This window comes from Marmota monax, unplaced genomic scaffold (assembly GCF_021218885.2).
Source record: "Marmota monax isolate L192 unplaced genomic scaffold, Marmota_monax_Labrador192_F-V1.1 WCK01_AAM20220418_F8-fsc00001, whole genome shotgun sequence".
In the NCBI taxonomy this organism is placed as follows: Eukaryota; Metazoa; Chordata; class Mammalia; order Rodentia; family Sciuridae; genus Marmota; species Marmota monax.
The window spans coordinates 39,071,184-39,089,315 of record NW_026693777.1 but is presented as its reverse complement, the minus strand read 5'-3'; the positions used below and the strand labels follow the sequence as shown (position 1 = coordinate 39,089,315).

The 18,132-nt window shown below is 35.9% G+C and overlaps 1 pseudogene; it reads right to left on the bottom strand.

Annotated features, from left to right (window-relative positions):
- Positions 1-11,546: 11,546 nt before the first annotated feature.
- Positions 11,547-11,623, bottom strand: LOC124104849 (U4 spliceosomal RNA; annotated as a pseudogene).
- Between the last annotated feature and the right edge of the window lie 6,509 nt (positions 11,624-18,132).

The following is an 18,132-nucleotide window of genomic DNA, read 5'->3' as shown; positions in this document are numbered from 1 at the left end:
ATCAAAATTATTAGTGATGTGGTTGAGACAAAGCCTCTGTTATAGTTTGGATGTGAGGCGTCCCCCAAAACCTCACAGGTGAGGAGTCCCCCAAAACCTCACAGGTGAGGCAATGCAAGAAGGTTCAAAGGAGAAATGATTGGGTTGTGATAGTCTTAACCCAATCAGTGAATTAATACCCTGACACGGATTAACTGAGTGGTAACTGAAGTGGTAGGGTGTGGCTGGAGGAGGTGGAAATTTGGGGTGTGGCTATGGGGTATATTTTTTGTTTCTGTAGAGTGAAGTCTCTCTTTGCTTCCTGATTACCATGTGAGCTGCTTCCCTCTGCCACACTATTCTGCCATGATGTTCTGCCTCACCTTGAGCCCCAAGAAATAGTACTGGCCTTCTATGGACTAAGCCCTCTGAAACTGTGAACCCTCAAATAAACTTTTCCTCTTCTATGATAGTTCTGGTCAGATCTTTTGGTCACAGCAATGAGATAACTCACTAAAACAGCCTCCACGTGGGCTGGCAGCAGCTCTGCCTGTATTTAAGGTCCTTTGACCACTCTACCATACTGCTCAGCTGTTCTTAAGAGCTCTGGGGGCAGAATATTGGCTCTGGAACACACTGGCTGTATGACAAGCTATTTAATCTATCTGTATCTCATTTTCCTCATCTGTAAAATAGGAATAATAAAGCTTCTACCTATTTTATAGGGTCATTGTGAGGATTAAATGACATCTAAGCATGTAAAATGCTTAGAAACAGCATCTTGCACATAGTGCTCAATAAATGCTTATCATTAATACTCTCCTAAATATGTCATTTTATGCAATGAATGACAATATTTTATTCATGCAATAAAATTTCCAGTAGTTTCATGTTACTGACAGAATAAGGTTCCAACACGTCAACTTGACATTTAAAGTCTGCTCACCACATCCATTCAGTTATATATCCCTCTTCTTCCACATGCCAGAAAGCCTCCACTTGATCTACAGTGGTTGGCTCACTTCAAACCCATCTTAATACGTTTCATCTGCAACTTTAAGCCTCCTCTCACATTGTCGAATACACCTGATTGTACAATTCACATGATACGTTTCAAAAGATACTTGCTGAATGCATGTGGAAGTCAAAGGAAAAAAAATCCTTTCCCACTAATGAGTTCTGAAAGAATAAAGGTAGGAAGAGGAGAAAGAAATCCAGAGAGCTTTAGCTGAAAGTAAATAAGAATTTCACTAAAGGGCCTTTATTGGGATTTTTATTTCCTTGGACTACATTGTCCTCACTGTAGCATGTATACCCATAAACAAAATTCCAAGGCAGACGCCTTCCCTGGTTTTTTTTCTCCTAATGCTTTTCACTTAAATCAAGGTGCCGATGTCTCTGTTGGAGATAGCAGATTTCAAGGAAGGATGAAAGCCTAAAATACATGGTGTTAGAAAGACTGACATTCTCGACTTTAAGTGAAGAATTAAATGTGCAATTTTTTTTCAAGTTGTCTTCAAATATCACCCTTTGGGCTGTTGCTTAATTGTAGGAACATGAGCATAGTTTGAATTTTAATTAATGAAAGAGGAAAATGAAAAGGAGAAAAGAGGAAGGGCATCCTGACCCCTAGTGTTTACTTTTCTTCCGTCTTCCCTGGGAATGGTTGTACTGGTACTGCAGCTATTTAATTGGTCTTTTTCCCCCATTCCTATGACCCAGTTCTTTCTGTTTTGTGACAATCACTTTGGTGAGAGAAAGAGGCTAAATGCCATTGATTTCCTTCTTTAATTTTGGTGATTATTTCCCATGCCCAGAGGAAAAAAATCATCTGAGAAGCAATCTTGAAAGCTGCTAACAATCTGGCAAGGACTTCAGAGAGCACATGAAGCTAGTGAGAAGTTTTTTAGGTGCCCATGGGTAAATTAAATGGTTGGGTTCTCTGACCTTTCGCTTTTGAAGCTGGCATCACCACAAAGCTTCACACGGCCAGGCAGAAGGTCTCTGTGGTCCTGACCAGGAGAGACACTGATCCATGTAGCTTCTGAAAAACCCTGGGCAGCAACAGAGACCTGTTTTCCATTCTGAGCTCTGTTGTTATGTCTTTCAACTACGCTGTCTTAGTGTTTCACCTATAAAATGAAGAGTCATTTATTGAAATATTTATTGAGCACCAGGCATTGTTTTAAGTGCTGGGGATAAGGCTACGAACAACACTAACAAGATTCCTGTTCTTAGTGTGTTGGGATGAGGCGTATACAGGGAATGGAGACTATCAATAGTTCTGTAAATTAATACAGAAGGAAATTCCAGATAGCTATGGAGAGAAGAAAACTGGGTGCAGTGATTGAAAGTGACTGGGGTTGATTAGGGACAGTCTCCCTGAGGAGACTGACATTTAGATATACTGAATGATGAGAATGAGCTATGATGTAGGGCACAAGTTCCCAGAGAGAAAGTAGAGTTGGTACAAAGAAAGACACTAAGACCAAAATCAGGTTTCTGTCTTTGAGAGACTGGCAAATGCCATGTGAAGGGATGAGAAGAGAGTGATGAGACATGATTAAGGAGATGGGGAGGGGCCATGGAAGACCTTGTTGGTATTATAAAGAGTTCTAATTTATTATTAGTTCTATGTAAACCAATTAGAGCAGCATTGTCCAATGGAAAAACAGAACAGGCTACATATGTGATTTTAAGTTGTCTAGTAGCCACGTTAAAAAAGCGAAGAGAAGCATATTAGTTTTAATGATGTGTTATTTAACTGAATATATAAAAATTATCACTTTGACATGTAATTACTATAAAAATTATTGATGAAATATTTTAAATTCTCTTTTTATATTAAGTCTTTGAAATCCAGTGTATATTTTACATTCATAGTACATCTCAATTTGGATGCTAAATTTTCATTGGAAATACTTGATCTGCTTTGAGATTTCATAAAAATTCATAGCTGAAAAAGTGGATTCACATACTTAAGTTGTTCCATGCATACTTAAGAGATGTCTAGTAATTGTGTTTTAAAATTTAAATTATATGAAATGAAAGACAAATAAAACTTTCATCTTTCACTTGCACTGTATGCTTTCTAAGTGTTCAACAGACACCTGGTTAGTAGTCACCATATTGGATAGCATGGCATATGATGGTTCTAAGCAGGGAGTAACAAAATTTGATTTGCTGTAAAAAGATTGCTGGTTGCTATGTGGAACTGACTATGGAAAAAAGTGAGGATATAGGAATTAATTAGATAGCATTTGGCAATTATTTCCTGTAAATGGCTAGGTAGTAAATATTTTAGGCTTTGTGGACCATTCAGTCTCTGTCCTATATACTCAATTTTGCATTTGTAAAGCAAAAGCAGTCATAGATAGTATATGAAAGAATGATCATTGTTATGTTCCAATAAAAGTTTATTGGTGGATATTGGAATGTGAATTCCATACAGTTTCACAAGCCATAAAATACTCTTATTCTTCTGAACTTTTAGCAATAATTTTAAAATGCAAAAACTATTCTTAGATTTTAGGACATACAAAAAGAGGCAGCCAAGTAACATTGTGAGCTGGTTTGCTGCCCCATGGATTTGGGCTCTTTGGTAGTGACCCAGGTCATAGGTGATGGTGCTCAGGAATCCATGGTGCAGCAATGGGAGAAATACATTTCCTGTGATGGAGCAGACTAAACTTGCTGATTGTCTGAGTCTGCGAGGGAGGAAAGAGAAAAGTAAAAAATAAAGCCAGCCACTAGGTTTCATTTTGAGCCTAACCAGATGATTTCCAAAGTTCTCTTCGTGCCAACAATTCGTAATCTATGATCTTTAAGTAGAATACACTTTTTTTTTTTTTTGGACCAGATTTTGGAAGGACACTCTTCTTCCTCCTTGAGTGGGTGCATTCCAGCATCTGGAAATTGCAAACCTGGAGATTTTCTCAGCTAAAGGAGTGTTACACTGTTTAGCTCTTCACTGACAGCCTCATTAAAGTCATAATTTTTTATTTGTATGTTGTGGAATTTCCTGGATCTTAAGACAGACTTTTGTATTTACCAGTGATACACTTCATTTCTGTACAGCTACAATCCTGTTTAAATAGGTTAAACCTGCTTGTTTTAAAGAGGGTTCTATGGGAATTCTAGATCATTTAGTCCTTCCCTCCCTCCTTTCTGTTTCATCTTATTGTAGTTATCTCCCAGTGAGCAAGGGTTTCATGGATTAAAACAGTAATTGATTTTGTTTTTAGCTTTTATTTGAATGTATCCTTTCTCTTCAAATACATTATGCATCTCCAAAGAAACTCATAAATTAGAGACAAAGCAAAAGTTAAAATTAGATCTGAGTGTGGTGTAATGCCCAAAGGAAACTATTTGAAAAGGTTACAAGCTGTCAAAAAACAATTTGTATGGTTAAAAGCCACACAGTTAGATGTTGTTAATGGAGTATCTGTAACGATTATTTGGACATTGGTTGCTTATTATGTCTCTGTGGCAACTAATCAGTGTGTTACTTTGAAAGCCAGAGAGACCTGGAATTCGGCACCTATTATCCTGGAGAAGTGTGTGGAGGAATGTGTTGTGCCACATCAAACAAACAGCGCCTCTTCTTTCTCCAGATTTTAATAATTCCCCACCCCCTCCCAAATTGTCATTGGTGCTGATTGCAAGAATAAAGACTAGTTACTTCAGTGAAAGGATCATAAAATCAATCATGTGGATAAAATTACTGAGCCATCCAGCCAGCTGGTCTCTATTTGGCTCTACTTTGGTTCATTAGTTTATGGGGTGAATTCACTCCATATTTAAGGAAAGCAAAAACGGCATCAAAACTAGTTTGTAATTAATTGCAGCTTTTTAGAAAGGAATGCATTTGCAAATGGAGAATATGCAATGTCAGTTCGTGCTTTCTGATTATGTTATGGACCTGTCTAAAATGCAACTTTCTTTTGTGTTTATGTTAACGCTGGATACAGGTTAGACCCTTTTTCAGATCCTAACCACTATTATACATATTTTAAGAGTTTCTCTTGAACAACTTAACATAACAACACATTGTTGGTTGGCTACAGCATGTGCATCTCCAAACAATATGAGAGTCATCTGGATGCCTGGCAATACAATCTTGGCCCCTGTCTTGTTGTATTGTCATTCAGGTGATTAGATGGGCCTGTGCAACTGTAAGCCGATGTTAAAATGATTGTACATCACAAAAACATTGTGGTTTCCATGCTTTGTTAGTAGTAAAATGGCTAGTGTTAATTACTTGGGCATTTAATGGACCCAGAAATAACAAATCCATGATTCTCTTGATTTTGAAACCTTTTATAAAAGGACATAAAAGCAGTCAAGCAACTCTGGATCAGTGCCCCTACGCATCTAACTCCTCATAACAAGGGCCAAAATAAGTGCAAGGAACACAAATGCTCTTAAACAAAAGGAAACCAGTAGGATGGAGCACTAATATTTAATGCTAACTCTTATAAACACAGAAAGGAAAAATCTGTTGAACAAAGAAGCCAAATGTCATAAATATGCCTCCCTGTGTCAAAGACTGGAACTAGTTTTCACAGAACACAACAGGCAAAACAGAGCTCCACTTGGCTAGTGATGGTGGAGACGTCTGTCTCAGTCAGTTGAGCTACTGACAAAAGCATTCATTTCTTTGCTTCTTTGGAAGTGATGGGTATTTCAGATGCAAGCCCTATGGCTCAAGACCATGAACTCAGAAAGTGTTTGGGGAGATGTCCAAGTACACAAATCCCTACCAGATGCCATGAGACTCAAAGGCCACAGATTTCACCATGACATTTGGGCTACCTTTCTTTCTTCCAAGTCCTGTACCATCTAAACTTGCAAAAAATGATCTATGAATTGAAAGTTAAAGAAAAGGTCAGAAAGATGTTAGTAGACCATCAGAAAAGTGATTTTATTTGAAATGAGAGAGTTTCAGTACTCTCCTCTGGCATTTGGAAACCAAATCCTAAATAAATGGAATAGCAACTTGCTCAGAATAACCTACTGGGATAATTCACATAGAACTTTACAAAATGTCTATATGTGTTTTAACTAACCCTCAAAAACCCTTAACAAGGTAGGTAGGAAAATTATTTAAAAATTTAGGGGTAAAGGAACTGAAATTCGTAGAGGTAAAGTAATTTGCCTCAGACTATCCAGCTAGTTAAGTTCTGATCTCTTTTATATATATTTGACTCTATGAACTTGTTATTCTTCTAAATTGTCTCCAAATTTAAGTTCCTGTTTCTCCCCATGTAGTAGTCAAGTGAAGTGAAAAGCTAAAGCATGAGGAAAGAAAAAAAGTACAATTTTCTTTGTATCTGATTCCACAGATGATAGCTTTCTCAATTATAGTAGATATGCTGAAGACCAACTGAGCAGCCTGGAAGGGAGCAAAACCAAGAAGTCTAGAACTGTGACTTCACAGATGAGCCAGGCTTTCCACTCTGAGACTTGTGTTCTTCTCCTTTAAGTCCCTCAAAACCTCACCCACAATATCTTCAAAATTAATGAATGTCAAAGAAAGTAAAAATACACTTTTGCTTAGGAAAACCAAATGACATAGGGCCTAAGAAATGTATCACATCAGAAATGCAATTTTAATGGCCTAAGTTTTATATATATATATATATATATATATATATATATATATATATATATATATGACACATAATAAAACATCATAATTACCTATTATTTACATGTGTGTTCTAAGAATTACTTAAAATTAATTGAGAGCAGGATTAACAATTTTAATCACTTCATGAAATATTCATGAACATTCATAAAAACCATAAGACATTTCTTTAATGAATTAAGGATACTTAATATTTTTTCACAGAATTTAAGGGCAGAAAGTCCCCATTAGATAATTCAGTGTATGTTTCTGAAGTTACTGTCTGTCTCCTTTAAAACAGGGCTCCCACACACTGTTCTTAGCTGTCAGATCTACCCATAGTCAAACAATTGATTCTCTTCTGCTTTTAATAATGATCTGGGTTCTCCCATCATAGCCAATTGGACATGACAACAACCATAACAAGAAGACCTTTGCAGATGGACAGCACTTGTACATTTCAAAACGTACATTCTGGTTTCTGGGGCAGGAAATCCATTGATTGGTTTTTCCAGCCACTGTGTAGGCCACACTGAGCTCTAGCTTGCAGGAACACCTCAAATTTCCCAACAAGATTTAAAACTGCTTTTTTTCTCTAGTGAAAAGGAATAAAAATCAAGACAAAATGGTTGGTTAGGATTCTGCTAGAGGGCACATACCATGTGCATACAGTGGTACTGAAAGGTATTCTTAAGTCCTAACTGGTGGTGGTCTCCACCTGCCTCTCCACCTGCCATTCCACCCCCACAACTTCCTTCAAATCTAGCAGAGAGACACCAATTGTAATGAAGACTGAAGCAAGCAAACTAATTAAATTTTAACAGGTTGTCAAGGAAATATTACTGAAAAAATGAGGGGAAGTAATAGTTGGAAAGGGACATGAAGAAAGGGATGGTGGAATGAAATCTACCAAATTATACTATGTATGTATAAGAATATACCACAGTGAATCTCACCTTTATGTATATATAAAGCCTTGATTAAAAAATATAATAAATAAATAGAAGACCCATAGAGTAGAGGAAGGGGAACAGGGTATTGGAGAAGGGGAAGGAAAAGTACTTGGGACTGAAGTGTAGCAAATTATATTCCATGTTTGTATGATTATGTCAAAATGAACCCCCATATTATGTATAACTATTGCACACTAATAAAAGCATTTAAAACTGGAGTAAAAAAAAAAGGCAAAGAAGAGTCTGATGTATAGACTGTAGTCACAAGGAATGCTTAGTAACTACTTGCCTCACCTATAATCCTCATTCACATGTCTCTAAGGCTATTTAAGGAGATGACATATGACTCTGTTGATTGAAACTTTGGCAGCTATGTTCTGAGGGTACATTAGTGAAACTTGTTTGGGATAATCTTTCAATTTTTAATGCTGAGTTAATTATAATCAGCTGCTCAGAATCCTATTACTCCTGAGTGAGCTTGGCATTTGGATTCCTGAAGATAGAGAGTAAATGACAAGAAGTTGGACTTCTGGGGATCACCAAGGGTGGACATTTAGTGAAACACCCAAGTGATCAAGGCTGCTATTCGCTGTTAGTACTATTACCTTTATAGTGGACAGAGATACTTCTCTTGCAACGGAGTTGAGGAATGTTAAGGGGCAAAATTATTGGAGGAAATTTACATTTTATTTTAATAATATATTTAATAATATATTCGTGTCATTATGACTCTATGAACTTGTTATTCTTCTAAATTGTCTCCAAATTTAAGTTCCTGTGTAGGTTAGAGAATTATAAAATATGAATTTTTCCCATTTTCAAAATCATCTTTGATGGCTCAATTGAAGACTTAAAAATTTAGTTGATGGTATTTGAATAGGAAAGTATCATGCATGGGAAATTTGAAAGCTAACAAAATGTGAAAAAAATGAGGTAGAAAATCATCCAGAATTTCTCCTACCTAGAGAAAAATCACTATTAATACTTTGTTGTATTTCTATTTTACTATTTTTTGTATTGAAACCTGTAAAACTTTAAATTTATTTTTTTTTTTAGGCAAAGTCATTTTATTTTATTTTATTTTTTTTTAAATATTATTTTTTTAATTGGTTGTTCAAAACATTACAAAGCTCATGACAAATCATCTTCCATACATTTGATTCAAGTGGATTATGAACTCCCATTTTTTACCCCAAATACAAGTTGCAGAATCACATCGGTTACACATCCACATTTTTACATAATACCATATTAGTGACTGTTGTATTCTGCTACCTTTCCTATCCCCTACTATCCCCCCTCCCCTTCCCTCTCATCTTCCCTCTCTACCCCATCTGCTGTTGTTTAATTCTCTCCCTTTTTTTCCCCTTTCCCCTCACAAACTCTTATATGTAATTTTGTGTAACAATGAGGGTCTCCTTCCATTTCCATAAAAACTTTAAATTTAAAGTAATATCTGGATAATTTAATAAGAATTCAACACATGTAGAAGAGTTTAAAGTAGAAAGAACAAATTTCTTTCTCTTTACCAATGTGCACTCTTGTGCTTCAGTGCCATTGTTAAGTAAAGGTCACATGAACACAAGCACTCAAGACCATGACAGTCTGTGTGAAAACTGACAGTTACTAAATGATGAATGGGTGAGTAGAATATATAGTGTGTATATTCTGGGCAAAGGGATGATTCATGTCCTAAGCGAAACTGTGCAAGATTCCCAAACTACTTAGAAAGGCACACAATTTAAAGCTTATAAATCACTTATTTCTGGAGCTTTCCACTTAATATTTTTGGACCACTGTTGACCACAGATAATTGAAACCTCAGAAAGTTAAACCATAGATTAAGGGGGAATACTTTTCAAATTTTATAATATATATACCTTTCTTTATTATTGACTATAAGAACCCATGCTTTGTTTGTGAACATAACATTTAAAAATTAATAAAATAGCCTTTATAACATTATGATTAAGTGACTACAATTTATTTCAGAATCACATAGTTTAAATGGATTCACAGAAAAAATTCAATCAAATTGATGTCATCAAACCCTTTTGAAGGAAAATATTCCCAGCATAATACGTGAAGGTATGCCAGATTTTCTGTTTAAATTTTTAAATTTTCTTCACTTCCTTTCATTCATACTTAATTGCTAATGTTTACTTTTATTAGATTATAATCTAACTTTTATTCCTTTTTTGTCTTGGGTGTACTTCTTAATGAATAGTTTTTATGGGAGTGGCTTAAGTGGTAAGTTTTGTATTAAAAAAATCTTCATAAAGAAATCACACTTTATTTTCCTCAAAGTCATAATGACTTTGGGTTGCATGGGGATGCATCTTTAAAACAGATAATTGAGAGATGGCGAGCACTGTGTGGGAGAGGGCTATAGACCTGAGACCTGATTCAGTAGCATATTAACTGATTTATTTTGTATCTGTTTCTTAACCATTCTGGGTTTCAGTTTCATTCTCTAAAATTATTATATAAAAATACTTATCTCATAGGTTTGAGAAAAAATATGAAGAATTCATGAAGTAATAAACTACATTCTTCTTAAAATAGTTGTGTAGTGACCAAATGTTTATTGAGTTCATTACAAGACTACCTTTAATTAGAATACATAACCAGCAGAGTTCTGAGAAACTGAATCACTTGAGAGGGTAATGCATTCTATAAAATATATGTACCATTCTGCAAAGTTTGGAAGTTTAATCATTACACTGAAATTAGAGTATGAAGAGAAGACAAGTGAAATGCTATGAGTAATGTTTTAGATTCTTAGGAATTTAACAGATTGTTAAATGGGATTTTCTTCCTATCTTGGACACTATTGTGATCCCAAACCTGACAAAGTATGTACTTGTATACTCTCAGAAAATGCACAAGCTTCTCCATCTTTTCAGAAAATTCTACAGATTTTCAAAAGAATAGAGTGAGAACATGCTTCTTAATAGCATGATTGACAACTTATATACTACACAATTTAGTGATGTAAAGTGTACAATTCAATGGCTTTTAATATAGTCAGATTTGTGCAATCATCACAAAAATTTTGGAACATTTTCATTACCTCCACAAAGAAATTACTTACTTAGTCATCATTTCTCTACCCATTTATAACTCCCTCCAATCCTAGACAAACTTTAATCTATTTTCTGCTTCCATAGATTTTCTTGTATAGGTCTTTCATATGAAAGGAGTCATGCATATGTGGTTGTTAAAAAACCTAAGTATAAAGTTTTCAAGTTTCATTTATGTTGAATCACATATCAGTACTTTGTATTGCCTGCTAATAATCCATTGTATGAAAATACTTTTTATTCATTTACAAATTGATAGACATTTGAATTAGGTTCACTTTTGGATGGTATAATGCTAAGGCTGCTATGAAAATTTGTGTACAAGTTTCATGAGCACATAAGTTTTCATTGCTCTAGGCTATAAATCTTGAGTTAGAATTGCTGGGTCATTTTATTTAATCTTTTTGAGGAACTGTTAGACTGTTCCAAAGTGGCTACATACTTTGCACTACCATGAGAAATATATATGAAGGGTTACAAATTTCTACAATCTTGCTAACTTTTTTTATGGTCCCGTCTATTGATGATAGCCATCCTAGTATCCCATTGTGGTTTTGATTTGCATCCCCAAGATGATATTGAATATCTCACATTTGCTTATTGACCATTTGCATATCTTCTTTGAAGAACGGTCAATTCAGATTCTGTTCCCAGTCTTTAAATTGAACTTTCATTTTGTCATAAAAGAAAGCTTATATTTTCCTTCCTGGCTTCCCGCATCATGTGAGATAGCTCCAATGCATGGTCATGAGAAGGATCTGCAAGAAGAAATAAATCATTTCTCAGCTGGGATTTGTAATCCAAGACTGCCACTGAATGGGAGCAGAGCCTGAAGAGAGTCATGTAGAAGTTACTTGTCCTAGAGTTTGAGGGACATTGATGCTGAGTTTTTCTATGGACCCCTAGATATCTATCTCAATTAGCAATAATCGCGCCTCGGATAAACCTCATTGGCTACCATACTGCCACTGCGCAAAGCTATCTCTATTACTAATGTGTAGAGCCATTCAGAAAAGATCCTGCACTTGAGTGCTGCCTACCAGGGATAAAAGTCCATGAATATAGCACCAAGTTAAAAGCTGAGGAGAATCAGAAATGATTAGGATGAGCATGAATTGCCTATGCAGCAAAGGGGTCCCATCTGGGAACCTCCAAAGAGCCCCCAAACCAGTCCATGAGATGAAGGATCTGAAGGGAGAGGAGCATATTACATAAGCATCAATCAAGCAAAGCTTTATCCTTCCATTTCTCCCACTCAGACAGCTCCCCCGCTCCCAACCTTGGAGGATCCTGAAACAGACAGGCAGCAGGTTAGGAGGGGGATCAAACAAGAGAAGACCCAGACGGCACTCTCTGCCCCTGTTTTCCCTCTTCGGGTCCTTGCTTGTGATCCAGGCATGTGCTGGGGCAGGGGAGCTAGCTTTGGAATGAATAGTTTTGATTTAGATTAGATTGGATATTTTTACAACTGAAAATAATACTGCTCAAATACCCTAAAGTGACCATAAAACTACAGGGAACTTCCTAAAACATTTTCCAAGAGAGCAGAAAGGAGATTTAACAGAATTTCTTAAAATAGTAATGGAGAAGAAAACTAATTTGGGGTCGTACTCTGTGAAGTCCAGCCTACTGAACACTCTCACACTCGGATAAATATCCACCTGTGTTCCAGGGCTCCATTCTTTCTATGCTGATGAACTGGCTTTAAGTCCTTTGGTCAATGCATCACAGAAAACAATGGGATGGAGTTGTATGGAATTCCCAATCAGAGGGCACAGGGCAATGGTGGAGTCAAGCCACAGAAGCCAAGTCTGTGACTGGCATTTTGTAACTAGAGTATGCAGCCCTATGGTTTGGAACTCTCTTCAACATTATTAATATTGCCAATGACTCTAATAATTTTTTAGATCACCTTATATGATGAAAAAATCTTCATTCTCCTGGGAGATCTCAAGCCTTTTAATGATAGTTAATTTCTTAAGTGAAAATATTTAGTCAAAAAATGGTGATTAAAAAATAGCAGCATATACAGAAACAATGGTCCAAATTAATATTAAATGTTTAATATTAAATGTTTATAATGTTAATATAAACAGCATGCTAAAAGAAGACACTTGGTTGTTTAGGTGGTACATTCCTTGGTTGCTGGGTTGGAGCAACGGTGTGGGTCAGTCCCGAGGGTCTCTGCATTTGGTCATGTCAAGCCCAAGATCAAGAGAAAGCTCATGTGCAAAAGAGCTGAGCATTACATCTTAGAGACCCAGAGCACGGAGGCCCTTTACACAAACAGAACAAATCCTTTTCAGTACTTTTAGACCTTAACAAACATGGGGTGATGTATAAAACCACACCCCCCACACAGTAGCCCCCACCCTGTGAGCCCATGCACTCTTTTCAGTATTTCTTAAATCTGCCCCATTGAACAATCTGCGTTCATTGTAACAAATACAACCTCATTGAATTGAATTCTGAAGACTTTATACTTGAGAAAGAAAGAGGACTGATCCTGTATTCTCTTTAGTTTCAACAAGGGACAGAGCATGGCAAATGAGAAAGCTTGGGTGAGCCCAGTTCGCTGAGTGGGGAGGGATGGGGAAGGGAGAAACTGGAGAGACTTGTACTAGGTAAGCAATCAATTTCCAGGTGTCCCATGAACAAAAGAAAACAAAACAGAAAACCAAGGAAAACAAAAATTGTTAATGTCAGTGCTTTAATTGTGTGATGATCAGGTGGCCGTGGGTGCATTTTTCTTTTCCTACTACAATATGATACATTTAATTTAAATTCCTACATGGGTAAGGTAAGGTTTGGAGTCAGAATCATCAAAATTATAAAGTGGGAAAGGAAAACATGCCAGTAGCTATTTGCAGATGTAATAAAGGCTTGAGTAATCTGAATATTTATAGTGTGTATTAACTTACCGGCCTTCACAGTCTGATAAACTTGCACTATCACCCAGGCACACACGATTCATCGTCTAGTATCATTATGATTATCTATGGCCCTCTCATTACTCACCCATTGCTTCAGTTGTAGCCAGAGTAAAAATAATAAGCCATAAGCTTCCCTGCTGCTTAGCCTAATAACAAATCATTCCCAATTCCAAGCCCAATGTCTATTATTCAAAGCAAATTAGGATCATGCAGACAGATTTCTTCTTCCTTCACCAGGGCTGCTGACCCCTCTCCCCTGAAGCTGTCGACCCATGCAAATGTTACATTTAGGAACTCATTCTTGATTTTAGGGAGCTACAAATCCCTAATAATGTAACAAGCCAAACAGAGAGTTAGCCTTGTAATGCTTCAGCCCACAAATTACCTAGACAAATAAAAAGGATTAAAAGAATCTTGAAAATAGCACTTATCATCAGTCTCCCATTCAGAAATAATAAAGGGAGATGGTTTATACAGATTTAGTAATAAGATACGACATAAATGTAAATATAACATGTTATGACCTTTCTTCTGGTGAACAATAAGCATTTTGTTCATTATTCAGAGACTCTTTGTTTACAATGAATGTGGTGATGAATCGAAGTTATGACATCAATTAAATCACAAGTTTATATTATTTTCAAACAGACGAAATGCAGATATTTTAAGGTAAGGTAGGAAAAATGATGAGATACTGTCTGTTCTTAGTCTCTAATGAGTTATACATATTCAAAAAAGGAACATTAAAGACACTCTCCAAAGCCAGGATCATATATTACTTTTACCCAGAACAAAGATAACATTTGTAGAATCCCATTAGCAATAAATCTTTTAGATTTTTTCACTTAAAATATCATGATCCCAATGGGAAGAATAGATGATCAGTAAATAGAACTCTGATATCTGTCAGGAATTTGCCTGAATTAGAGCTGAACTCACTTGACAGGAGGATGGAGAAAAAAAGATTACCTTAGCATTCTGATGAATGTACTGGAGTTTTTCTTTAAATGCATCACTAAAATGCAAACAAAAGTACTTACCTTGTCACTTTTGAAAAACACAGGACGTATAATGTACAATTACAAATGATATAAAGTAAATATCCCTGGATAAAAGATAGTCACAGACCATAGAATAGCTTCGAAGAATATTGAGCTTTAATATGTTTTTAGAAGTATTACATAATAAAATATAAATAGTTTAGTATTATGCATCTTTCCTTTTAGTGATTTCAACATGAGAGAGAAAAATAGATGAAAAAAATGTTTTATAAATTCTCTCTTTTCTTACCCAACTTGTGGTTGTGTCAGGAAGAAAAATATGGTAAGAGAGGACTCAACACATTCTGGAACATTGTACATAACATGGAAATATTATATTATAGGAAGACATGATTAACATTGACTCTTTGGAGCACTGGGGTATCTGGCACTGAAATGATTTGCTATGGAGCCCTTGTGGATTAAAAGACCCATTTCCTAGCGTAGGAGAATTAATATCTTTCCATTAACTTATTTCTCTGAGAGAAAATGGCCCTGAAAAGGGTGGATCATACCATGCTGAGACTTATCTTGAGATAGAGGTCATTTCATTAAAATCTCTGTACAGAACTTTACTTGCTTTCTCTTTAAAAGTGAATTGGCTATGAACTTGGATAGAGAATGCTATCTTGGATAGAGGATAGTATCTTGGGCTTCTTTGTGAGCCACCAGAGGATGATGGGACATGACTAGAGAAGTGTTGTTGGTGGTAACATCAAATAACATCTATTCTCTCAAGCCAGTGTGTAAGGCCACTTGAAGTGAATCCACCAGAAAAGGCTGCTTGCAGTGAATCCATTTAGAATTGAAACCAGAATTTCATTAGCAATAGTGGGGAAAGAAAAGATCTGGTTGGACTTTATCTACAAACTTTAAAATAAATGAAAATATTTTAAAAACCAAGTTTAAGTTGCAATAAAAATTACTCACATGTTCCTAGGAAAAATGGTATAAATTTTAAAGTAGGTTTTCTGGTTATTTGGCTTTTAAATTGTCTTATTTGAATCTCAGCATCTTTTTCATTTCCCTCCTTTACAATTGCTTCACCTACAGAAATTTTACCTCTTAACTGGTTGCTCTGCATTTTGAAAAAGTTATTCACTTTAACTTTTTAATTTGTATTTCTATTTGCATAGAAAGCCTGTAGTCATCAGATTATTAGTAAGATCAAGATGTTAACTCTGTGGAGAAGATAGGTGCTATGCTAATTGCCAAGGAGATTTTGACTTGGTACTAATTTTATAAGTGGTCAGTTCACTAGTGAATATTTTCATGCTATGACAACTTTTGATTTCCTATGGACAATTCCTTAACTGGTGAGACCCAGAATGAATACTCGAATGAGGAATCAGATATTTGTATCTATTTGACAGTCTATTGGAGATCTAGAGCAAACAGTGTAGGTGTTAATAATAGCTAAACAGCTAATATTTTTGAGGGTGAATTATGTCCTAACCACTTAATAGGTATGGTTTGTGTCTCAGAATTCCCACTGCCTGTATAAGAAGGAGGGGCAATTTGACTTCAGTTTGCTTATTTCATTAATGAATCTCTTAGACTTGTTACTGCAGATCTTTGTTCTATTCGGTTATTACAGGAATTTATGTGAATGCTCACTGTGTCAGGCACAGTAGTAGGTTTTGGAAGTATGAAAAATAGGTTGTATTTCTCTTCCCTTGAAAAGGTGAGGAACCAGGAGAAGTGTCAGAATGTACAAGTACAGTAGAGTGTGATCTAAGAAGAAGAAAAAGGAGTAGTGCTTATAATGTGTTTATGATGTGTTAGTCCCTGCACTAGATGCTTTACTTAGCCCATTTCATTTAGTCCTAACAACCTAGTTGGTGGCTGAGGCTAAGGTTCTATACTACCACAGTCCACTGCCTCCATGTAGGAAGTGTAGACAAAGGCTTATGCCAGGAACATTCAGGAAGGTTCCCAAGCATAGACTTGGGAAAACGTTCCCAGAGGAGCTGCCATCTGAGTTAGATGCTGGAGGAAACGTGCAGAGCCCCTCAGTAAGGCAAAGCAAGAGGGAGATGTGGTGGAGGGACGGGTGGGATTCAGGAAATTACCCTATCTTTGTTTTCTTCAGTATTATAAGCATAGTTATAGTATAGTGCATTTTACACTACATTACCTAGAATATAACAATGTAATTTCATTTACAATCACGTTTAGTATTCCTGACTCACACCAGAAAATTCCAAATGAAATCTTATGTCTAATCATTGTCCCCATTTTTTTATAAAAGATTTCAAAAGCCTGCTGCCTCAGGCGGTGTACTTAAGAGGGATTGTTACTCAACTGATCACCGCTTCTTCTGATTCCATTGACAATGTATATTTACCAAGAAATGTCACATGGGATTTTGCATTTATATAATGCTTTTTAGGGCAATGAAAACCCAATAAAATCAGTCGGCTTATTTAATGTTCAAAGTGTTTAATAAGCTTTTTTTTTGAATGAACCATTTAAATGAGTTTTTTTTTCTTTTTTTCATTAATTAACTCACCAGAGCACCAAATACGTAGCAGATAAATGAGTTGATAGGGTCCCCAGTTTAGTTGAAGATGCAATACGGAAAGCACTAATTAGGCAGGCAAGAGCTCTAGATAATTAAATAGTGATTAATAGATTTTCGTGCTACCAAAATTAAAAGTAACTAATTGGTTGAAAAAATATTTAAAACTGTATGCTTCAAACTTACATGTGGAACACGATTCTGAGGGATACTAACATTATTTTGACTTTGTTAAGAGTGAAACCTTTGGTTTTTTACTCCTTTTTTTCCCTTCTGACATTTTGTGTCAAAGTGTTCCCGTGTTAATAGTAGAATATAATGGAAGTTTATGCAATTAAATACAGCAAGAGAGTTTATAGACCATTTATCATTGGATATGGGTCATATACTGTGAATTTCAGAAAATAAAAGGGAATTCCATTTGTAGCCCACTCTTGCCTGAAGCTTACCTAATGAAATCTTTCTCACTCATAGAATTAACAGTGTATCCAGCTGAAAAGTATTTAACATTCTCTGTGCATACTAAGCATGTAAAAGTAGAATAAAACCTTGCATACTTACAGGGGATTTTTGTTGCTTTTTCTTCAGCCTAAATTAGGCAGCTCTTGTTCATTTAGTGCATTTGAAAGGAGCTGAACTTTTAAAATTCTGAACTGTCAGTCCCCATCATTTCATTTGACAGCTGACACTTTGAGAGTGAAGAACACACAAATCATGTGAGTGGAGTGAAACGCTGCTAATAAATGCTATTGTTTTTCCCAATGGAAAGGAGCACCTTAAACAACTGTTTGCAGATCCATAGGGTTTGTTATGATGCAACATGCATGTTTGGCTGTCACCATTTCTGTTTACTACCTGCAGAGCATAAAATTGCTGGTAAAAAAAAAAATTGAAGAAACATAAGGCCAGATTCATTAAGAACCATGCTTTTCTCCTTTATTTCCTCATGATCCCTTAGCTTCCCATTTTAATATGATAAACATTGAGTCTTTCTT